Here is an 8,474-nt window from a genome sequence, read left to right on the forward strand (position 1 = left end):
TTAGATTTTCTAAGTACATGACTGGCACTTTGCAACTTAAATACTTTTGGGTAAGGAATGGGGTGTCTGTATGCAAGAAATGCACCAAAAGCACTCGCAGACACACAAGTGAACACAAACACAGCATGGACAAAGTGAAGTGTTCCTTCCGTGCTCCAGTTCTTCTCGGCCATTTGTTGTCTCTTCATCTCACTCTACTTTTCTATATTTGTGTGTTTTGCTATCTTTTTCTCTATAGATTGGATTCTCCTTTATTTGTTTTTCTGCCTGCTAAAATTCTAAGCATTGTTTATGTTCCATCTCAGATATAATTAATTCATTTGGTAGTCTTTTGATTTGTATTGACTGTTTCCCTCATTAGCCTTGGCCTCTCAAAACAATGCTATTTATACGTGACTTTGGATGCTTTATCATATGGATATGTGTGAGAATGACTCATGTTCATATCTGTCTCTTCTTAGGAGGGTCAGCTTTATAAGAGCAAAGAACATGGCTTGTTATTTCTGGGCTTTCCTTGGCTTGTACATAGGAAGAGATAGGTACACATGGAATGAATTTAATTAAGGATTTGTATGAGCAACTCATGGCAATAGCAAGCCACGAAATAAAAAATTTACCTTTTCCTTCTTGCGCAGGAGGATTCTGAACTCCCTTAGATGATCAAGCGGCAATTGCAGAGCAGAGGGAGAATGGCAGACACTAGCAAAAGAACCAGTTGTGACAGGTGGTGGTAGTAAGAGTCACAGAAAGCAGAGATGTCTGAGGTTTCCCTTTACAAGCACTCATCCTGCCTCACTTGCCTGCTTTATTATGCATCTTTCCTATTCAACTGAAAACTTCATGAGCTTGTTCCCCATTGTATTCTCAATGCCTAGCATGGTGCAGGGTTAGAGGAGGAGCTTATAAATATTTTTTGACTGAATGACATGACAGTTGAGTCTTTTACAGTAAAAGTAGAAAAGGGGAACACATGTCATGTACAGATTGTTTATTCACTGATCATGGTCTCTGCATAAAGTGTTTTGATTGTTAGTGGGTGTTTTTGTTCATTTGAATGGCTTATGCCTTTGTAAATTTTGTTTTTTTCCCACTTCCGTATGTCTTTCTGTTTTTAGTTACCCTTCTATGCTGCCAAAACAAAATAAAGCCAACAGCTGCCTCCACTTGTGTTGCCTTTAGTATTGTTTTACAATCTCCCATCTCTTTAACTATATCCTAAGTACGTTTTGTTGGGGAGGAAGGAATTTGCAGAGAAAGCCAAGTCAGTCAATCCTGTTTTAGCACAATAATTTACTCTTAGATGTCTAGCGGTGGAACTAACTTAACTTCAGTTCTTTCCCAAAGATTCTTTGCATGCTAAGTATCTTCTTCAACACCATCCTACTTATTCATTATTTTCTCTGTTTAAAATAAAATCATCACAGGGATGTTCCTTCCAGGAATATATATTAATTGGACCCACTTCTTTTTCTTTTCTTTTTTTTTTAAAGTGGAGAATTCGTAAACCTAAGTGGGAACTTTTATTTAAAATATTCTAGATGTAAGAGATTCAAATATACTTAAAGGGGGCTAATTAAATTTGATATGTACTCTCTCAAGGGAAATGAAACAGCAGCATATGTGACTTTCATTAGCGACTTTACCATAGAGATATAACCCAAAGTACCTAATAGGGAAAATTTGATGATTAATTTGATTGACTTTTAAATTGTTTGTTAGTGGGTATTATATACTTACAAAATACATCTTTTGTGCGTTTTCTGAATAGCTGTCTTGGGAAAAAGGCAAGATGTTACTTATAGTAAATCAAACCTTGTCAACTGTCGGTAAGGCAGTCAGGGTCTCATGTCTCTCTGCATATCCCAGACTGGGTCTCTTGATTTTCTCAGATCATGAGATGTGAAGAAAACTGTAATTAGTTGTCAAATTAAAACATCATTTCATGTAAGAATTCAGAATGGGGTCATCTTTGATACAATGACTATAATAGTAAAAGCCAATCTAATGTATATTCACAAAGAAATTGTTTAAAGAATGAGGAGGGAACCCTATGATATCTTGTAGACTGATTGTTATTTTCATCCAGAAAAAAATATTTACTAACATTTAGAATCCCAAAGAAACCCACCACAAAGTGAACCTAAAATTTAATAAGGTTTGATTTATTATTTCATGATATTTTTGTTAACTATTTTCTTAAGTGGACGTTGAAGTACAGTTAAATATAATTCACGTATTGCATGTTGCTTTTGTATTTCTTTAGCTTAAGAAAAGGGATTCAAATGCCACTTGTGCTGAATATATATGGACAATTCCCAAATTTGCATGTCTGGCCTGGACTTTCTTCTGTACTCCAGACTTGCACACTTGTCTTGTCTACTTTATGTATAGTAATTGATAAAGTTTGTATATTTGTCCCTGCCCAGATCTCCTGTGGAATTGTAATCTCCAGTATTGTAGGAGGGGCCTGGTGGGAGGTGGTTGAATCATGAGGGTGGATTTCTCATGAATGGTTTAGCACCATCCGCTTGGTGCCATTCTTGTGATAGTGAGTGAGTTCTCGAGAGATCTGGTGGTTTAAAAGTATGTGGCACCTCCCCCCCCACCTTGCTCCTGATTTTGCCATCTGATGTGCCAACTCTCCCTTTACCTTTCGCCATGATTATAAGCTTCCTAAGTCCTCATCAGAAGCTGAGCAGGTGCCTGGTGCCATGCTTCCGGTACAGCCTGTGGAACTGTGATCAAATCAAACCTCTTTTCTTCATAAATTATCCAGCCTCAGGTATTTCTTTATAGCAATGCAAGAAAAGCATAATACAGTAATAGCCAGCTCAAACTTCAGACATCCTAAACCGAGTGCCTGGCCTTCCTCACCTCTATTCTTTTTTTTTTTTTTTTCATCTATGTCCCTGCAAAAGACATGATCTCGTTCTTTATTATTATTATTATTATTATTATTATACTTTAAGTTCTGGGACACATGTGCAGAACATGCAGGTTTGTTACATAGGTATACACATGCCATGGTGGTCTGCTGCACTCATCAACCCGTCATCTACATTGGGTATTTCTCCTAATGCTATCCCTCCCTTAGCCCCCATCCCCTGACAGGCCCTAGTGGGTGATGTTCCCCTTCCTTAGTTCATGTGTTCTCATTGTTCAACTCTCACTTATGAGTGAGAATATGCAGTGTTTGGTTTTCCCTTCCTGTGTTAGTTTGCTGAGAATAATGGTTTCCAGCTTCATCCATGTACCTGCAAAGGACATGAACTCATCCTTTTTTATGGCTGCATAGTATTCCATGGTGTATATGTGCCACATTTTCTTTTTACTTATTTATTTATTATCGTTTTTAATTATACTTTAAGTTCTAGGGTACATGTGCACAACGTGCAGGTTTGTTACATGTGTATACATGTGCCATGTTGGTGTGCTGCATCTATTAACTCGTCATTTACATTAGCTATTTCTCCTAATGCTATCCCTCCCCCCTCCCCCCACCCCACAACAGGCTCCAGTGTGTGATCTTGCCCATCCTGTGTCCAAGTGTTCTCATTGTTCAATTCCCACCTATGAGTGAGAACATGCAGTGTTTGGTTTTCTGTCCTTGTGATAGTTTGCTCAGAATTATGGCTTCTAGCTTCATCCATGTTGCTACAAAGGACATGAACTCATCCTTTTTTATGGCTGCATAGTATTCCATTGTGTATATGTGCCACATTTTCTTAATCCAGTCTATCATTGATGGACATTTGGATTGGTTCCAAGTCTTTGCTATTGTGAATAGTCGCAATAAACATACATGTGCATGTGTCTTTATAGTAGCATGATTTATAATCCTTTGGGTATATACCCAGTAGTGGGATTGCTGGGTCAAATGGTATTTCTAGTTCTGGGTCCATTCTTATTCCCCTCACAGCCTTCGTTACCTCAGTTAATGACAACATCACCCTTCTACTTGCCCAGGTCAAAACCCTGGAAGTTACTCTTGACTCTTCCCTTCCCCTAGCCTCAATCCATGGAGTTTCAGAATGCACACAGAATCTGACCACTTTTTACCACTTCATTCTACTGGTTGAGTCTGAGCCTCCATTATTCCTTGCCTGGGTTTACTACAAGAGCCTCCGAGTACTCTCTGCTTCAAAATTTGCCCTCCTGCAGTCTATTCTGAGCATAGCAACCAGACTGTTCCTTTAAAAATAAAGGTATATTATACCACTCCTCTGATCCAAAACATCAAGTAGTTCTCCATTTCAGTCAGAGTAAATGCCACGATCCTTACAATGGCTACCAAGGCTCTACATGATCTGGCCTTCCAGTACCTCTCTGACTTTCTCTCCAACTACTCTCTACCTGGTTCATGAAGCTCTAGCCATACTGGCCTCATTTCTGTTCCTGGAAAATGACTCTGCCTGGAAAACTCTTTCCTCGATACCCACGTGGTTCACTCTCTTTTCTCCTTCAAGTCTTTCTTCAAATGTCGTCATCTTAATGAGGGCTTCCCTGATGCCCTTTTGAAAAATTACCATCTATGCCTCTAGAGTGGAAACAGCATATCTTACGTTCACATTCATGAGTTCTATTCGTGTTTTGGATAGTTTGTTTATTCTCTCTAGGTTTCAGCTTCCTCATTATAAATTTAGGGATATAAACAAAATTTTCCATAAAGCCCTTTGGGCTCTAATATTTTAAAAATTCTATGAGCCCAATTTGAACCTGCCAAACTGAGTAGTTAGATTTGATCTTGAAAGTCTATTGTCAGTGAAGGAGATACAGGTCCCATTTTCCCCAAACTCAGCTCCTGTACGAAGTATTAAATACAGCATGAGATGTTTACTAAGGCAAATGCTGCATTTCTGAAATAAGTCTAATTTAAAAGTGTGTTTGTTTTTGCTTGTCCCAGGTCACTTCGACTAACTGAACAGTTGGGAAGCCTTAAAAAAAGAAATAGAATTCTCTGGGTCTTGGTTTCCTCATCCATAAAATGAAGATACTGTGGTAGATGATCTCCAAGTTCCTTTCTAGATTTAGAATTCTTCCTTTAGAGGAGGAAAATCAGACATTTTCCCTCATAGTCATGATTAACTCTTCAACTGGTCTTATAAAATATTCATATGTAAGTTGATGACTAGAGACAAACTCCCTTGGCTTTGGGTAGCATGGCACCATTCCCACTGAGTATGATTGTAGATATTTCTTATTATAGTTATTTTCATATGCTTTCATACCACAGAGACCTCAGAGTTTAGAATGAGTGTGACTCTAAGAAATATACTTGTGCATTTATTTTCAGTGTTAGATGGTTATGCAAAAAGACAAAGTAGAATGAATACACTCAGCAGCTGCTTCATTCCCATGTGTTTGAAAGCTTCCTGTTAGAATTGAGAGTTTTATTATGTGTGACTATAATGATCAGAAAATCATAGATATCTGAATATTTTAATGTAAATACTCAAAAGGTTTTTGGAGGGAAGGCTCTTTTCCAGTCTAATGTGCTTAATACTTTTAATTCTGACAAAGATCAGTTTTCTGTTTTCCTTTACAAAGAATACGGTGAATAACAGCCAACTTAAATTATCAAGTTAACAAATCATTTTTTCTTTATGAACTCTACTTAAACATAATTATTAAACTATAATTTTTAGTCAGTACTTAAAGACTATTTCTGTATAGAATTGAAGCAAATAGTATTTTGTAAGCAGTAACTTCTAGATACATAACTACTTATGGATTCTAGGGTGTGATTATATAATTAACCAGAATGATTGTATAAAAAAGACATTTTCTGGTTTTATTCCTCATGGAAGTGGCAGCCGAAAGGCATAAAAGTAACTTCTGATTTAATTTTGTTATTTGGAGTCATGGTGCTTTGAAATGTATGTTTCTGTTGTTTTCAAATGTTTTTGAGGTGTTATCTGACAAATTTACACCAAATTCCTTTGAGAATACAAAGCAAATAAGATTGAGATGACCAGTCTTCACAGGACAAAGCCTGGGAACCTAGAAAATGAAAGCACAGATTCTCCAGAATACAACCATTCAACATCTGATTTCCTTTTGGGTCATGTGACTAATGTTATTCATTCGTTCATTCATTCATTCATTCATTCATTCATCAGTCAGTATTTTTCCAAGTTAGGCCTTGTTGAGACTTTGGGGATGTGATTATCTTGTTACTGGGAGTCTATAAGGAACAATGCACTAAAATGCCCAAGGATAAACCAAAGGATCTTTAGTGACATTGGTACTTATTCTAGTTCTTTTTCCATTTTGTAGAGAGCGTATTTTTGTGGAACTGTGAACCTAATTGAAATCATATGTCATCACTCTTGGTTCCAGACAGGCAGACCAGCATCAGCTGTGCTAGAGAAACTCGACACTCATAAATGTTTTTCTCTTTATTACTAGGGAGGTTTTTAAGAAGACTAAAAGCTCATGAGTAGTTGTAGAGTCTGATAAACACTTTCAGTTATAAATCCTGTGATTTTGTATGCTTTTTCCTTTAGCTAGAATTTAACTTTATTTCTTTTTAAATTTCTTTATCCTTATAAAAGTTATTTTTCTTCAATACACACAAACACATAATCTTGAAATGATAGAGTTCCTTCTTATTTCTGGCCAATCATTCCAGGCCATATTCTTGACCTCTTCCTCCAATCTGGGATGGGGTTCCATCCAGAAGCTTGAGGAATTTGATCTCAGTTGGCTATAGAAAGCTGCCTTGTTCTTGGCAGTTCATGTTCCCCAGGAGCTGGATACTGCCTCTCTACCCCATGTCTCCTGGTTATTACTGCAAAGGGCAGACTTTCTAGACTAGTAGCAACAGCCCAACTAAGAGGATTTATTTACTTCCATCTTAACTGCACCAAAGCTAGTCGATTGGGAGGAAAAAGCCCAATTCTTGAATGTCTTCAATAAAATCAAAATATAAAATCAAACCTTCAATAAGGTTTGGTTGCTCTCATTAAAAAAAAAAAAAAAAAAAAGAGTTTTCCAAGAACAAGCTATGGGAACTAAGAATAATAGAGGAAATTGGAAATTCACTTACTTGGAAGGAAGGAAGGGGAAAGAAAGGAATAAGCAAGAGAAGAAAGAGAAAAATAAAGAGAAAAAGAGAAAGAGGAAGGGAGCGAGAAAAGGTGACGTGGCTGTTAACATTAGTTTCTGAAACCAGCTGGAATATTGTGTGTCTCTTAGCTTCTGCATAATGAATAAAGGTTTTCCAAATGATATAGGTTTGGTTCCAAGAGGGAGGAGGCCACGTTAGCACTCATTCCTTCAGAACCACAGTATTGCATGCTACACCATCTCACTGCCTATTTTCCTCGTCTGCCAAAGGGGATGGGGGTGGAGTTGCCTTTAATTATTAACCTTTAAAATATACTCTTTATTATTTGTGGTCATTGCAAAAGGAAAACTTATATTCGTCATCTCAGTCCTTATTTTAGTCCTTTCCTTCAGCCTTTCCCTGCTAAAACTTTTGCCTGAACAGAACCCCAAATTTAACAGATGTATAGCAATTGGACCAAAGAGAGAAAACCAAAGAAGTCAGGTCCTGTGTGATACCCCACCCCTGCCCAGTGAATCACAGAAAGAAATCCCTGAGAATGCCCTAAACCTACCTCTTGGGGACCTCTTCTTGGCTGTATCAGAGGATAATATCCTAAATGGCTGCTTTTTATTTTAATAGTTCCAAGGAGGCAAAATAAAGTTTATTCCTCTATTATATTCCTCAATCATCTCTGAGCATTTTCTATACAATTAATTAAGGTTTCCGTAATCAAATAAAAAATGCCTATTAAGGAATTAGGAATAACAAATGAGAATGCAGACAAATTGATCTGAACTTTTATTTGGCTCCCTCGTGCTTAATTTTTGATGGATTATTGTTTGAATCTGTATGTCTTAGAATTTTCATGTGTGAGATTTACTGTGTGAATCTGAGTCACGATGACACTGATGTGTGTTATGTTCCTCAGAATAGCTATAGGAAAGGTAAGTGTAGCTCTATCACCAAACTCAGTGAAGAAAATTTCTCTTGGCATTTCGTTTTTACTGGTGAAATAGCATATTGGGTTTTAGGGTTCAAGATCTGCTATTTGAATATGAAAACTGTTGTTTAGCATTGTCCTTATATGTATTAGGCATCTGGTGTTTGCTTCATGGATGAATGCCAATTGGCATGATAGAAAATATAAAATCAAATGAATGTATGAGACACAGTTTTCCTGCTAGTTCTCAGATGTTTGTCTTCAAAAACAATAAGAGAAGTGAGGTGTCTTATTACTTGTCTTGGAAATTCAAATTGATAGGTGACTGAAATGATCGTTATTTTGACACATAAGGGATAAGCAGTCTTCTATTCCCAGTGATTAGTTTAGTAGCTACTTTTTGCTTTCTTTGACACATGTATATGCCCAGAGAATGGAGGACTTGGTCAACATTCACGTTTTGGAACTATTTAGCTTCTTTGA

The sequence above is a fragment of the Symphalangus syndactylus genome, chromosome 3, assembly GCF_028878055.3.
Source record: "Symphalangus syndactylus isolate Jambi chromosome 3, NHGRI_mSymSyn1-v2.1_pri, whole genome shotgun sequence".
Taxonomy (NCBI): Eukaryota; Metazoa; Chordata; class Mammalia; order Primates; family Hylobatidae; genus Symphalangus; species Symphalangus syndactylus.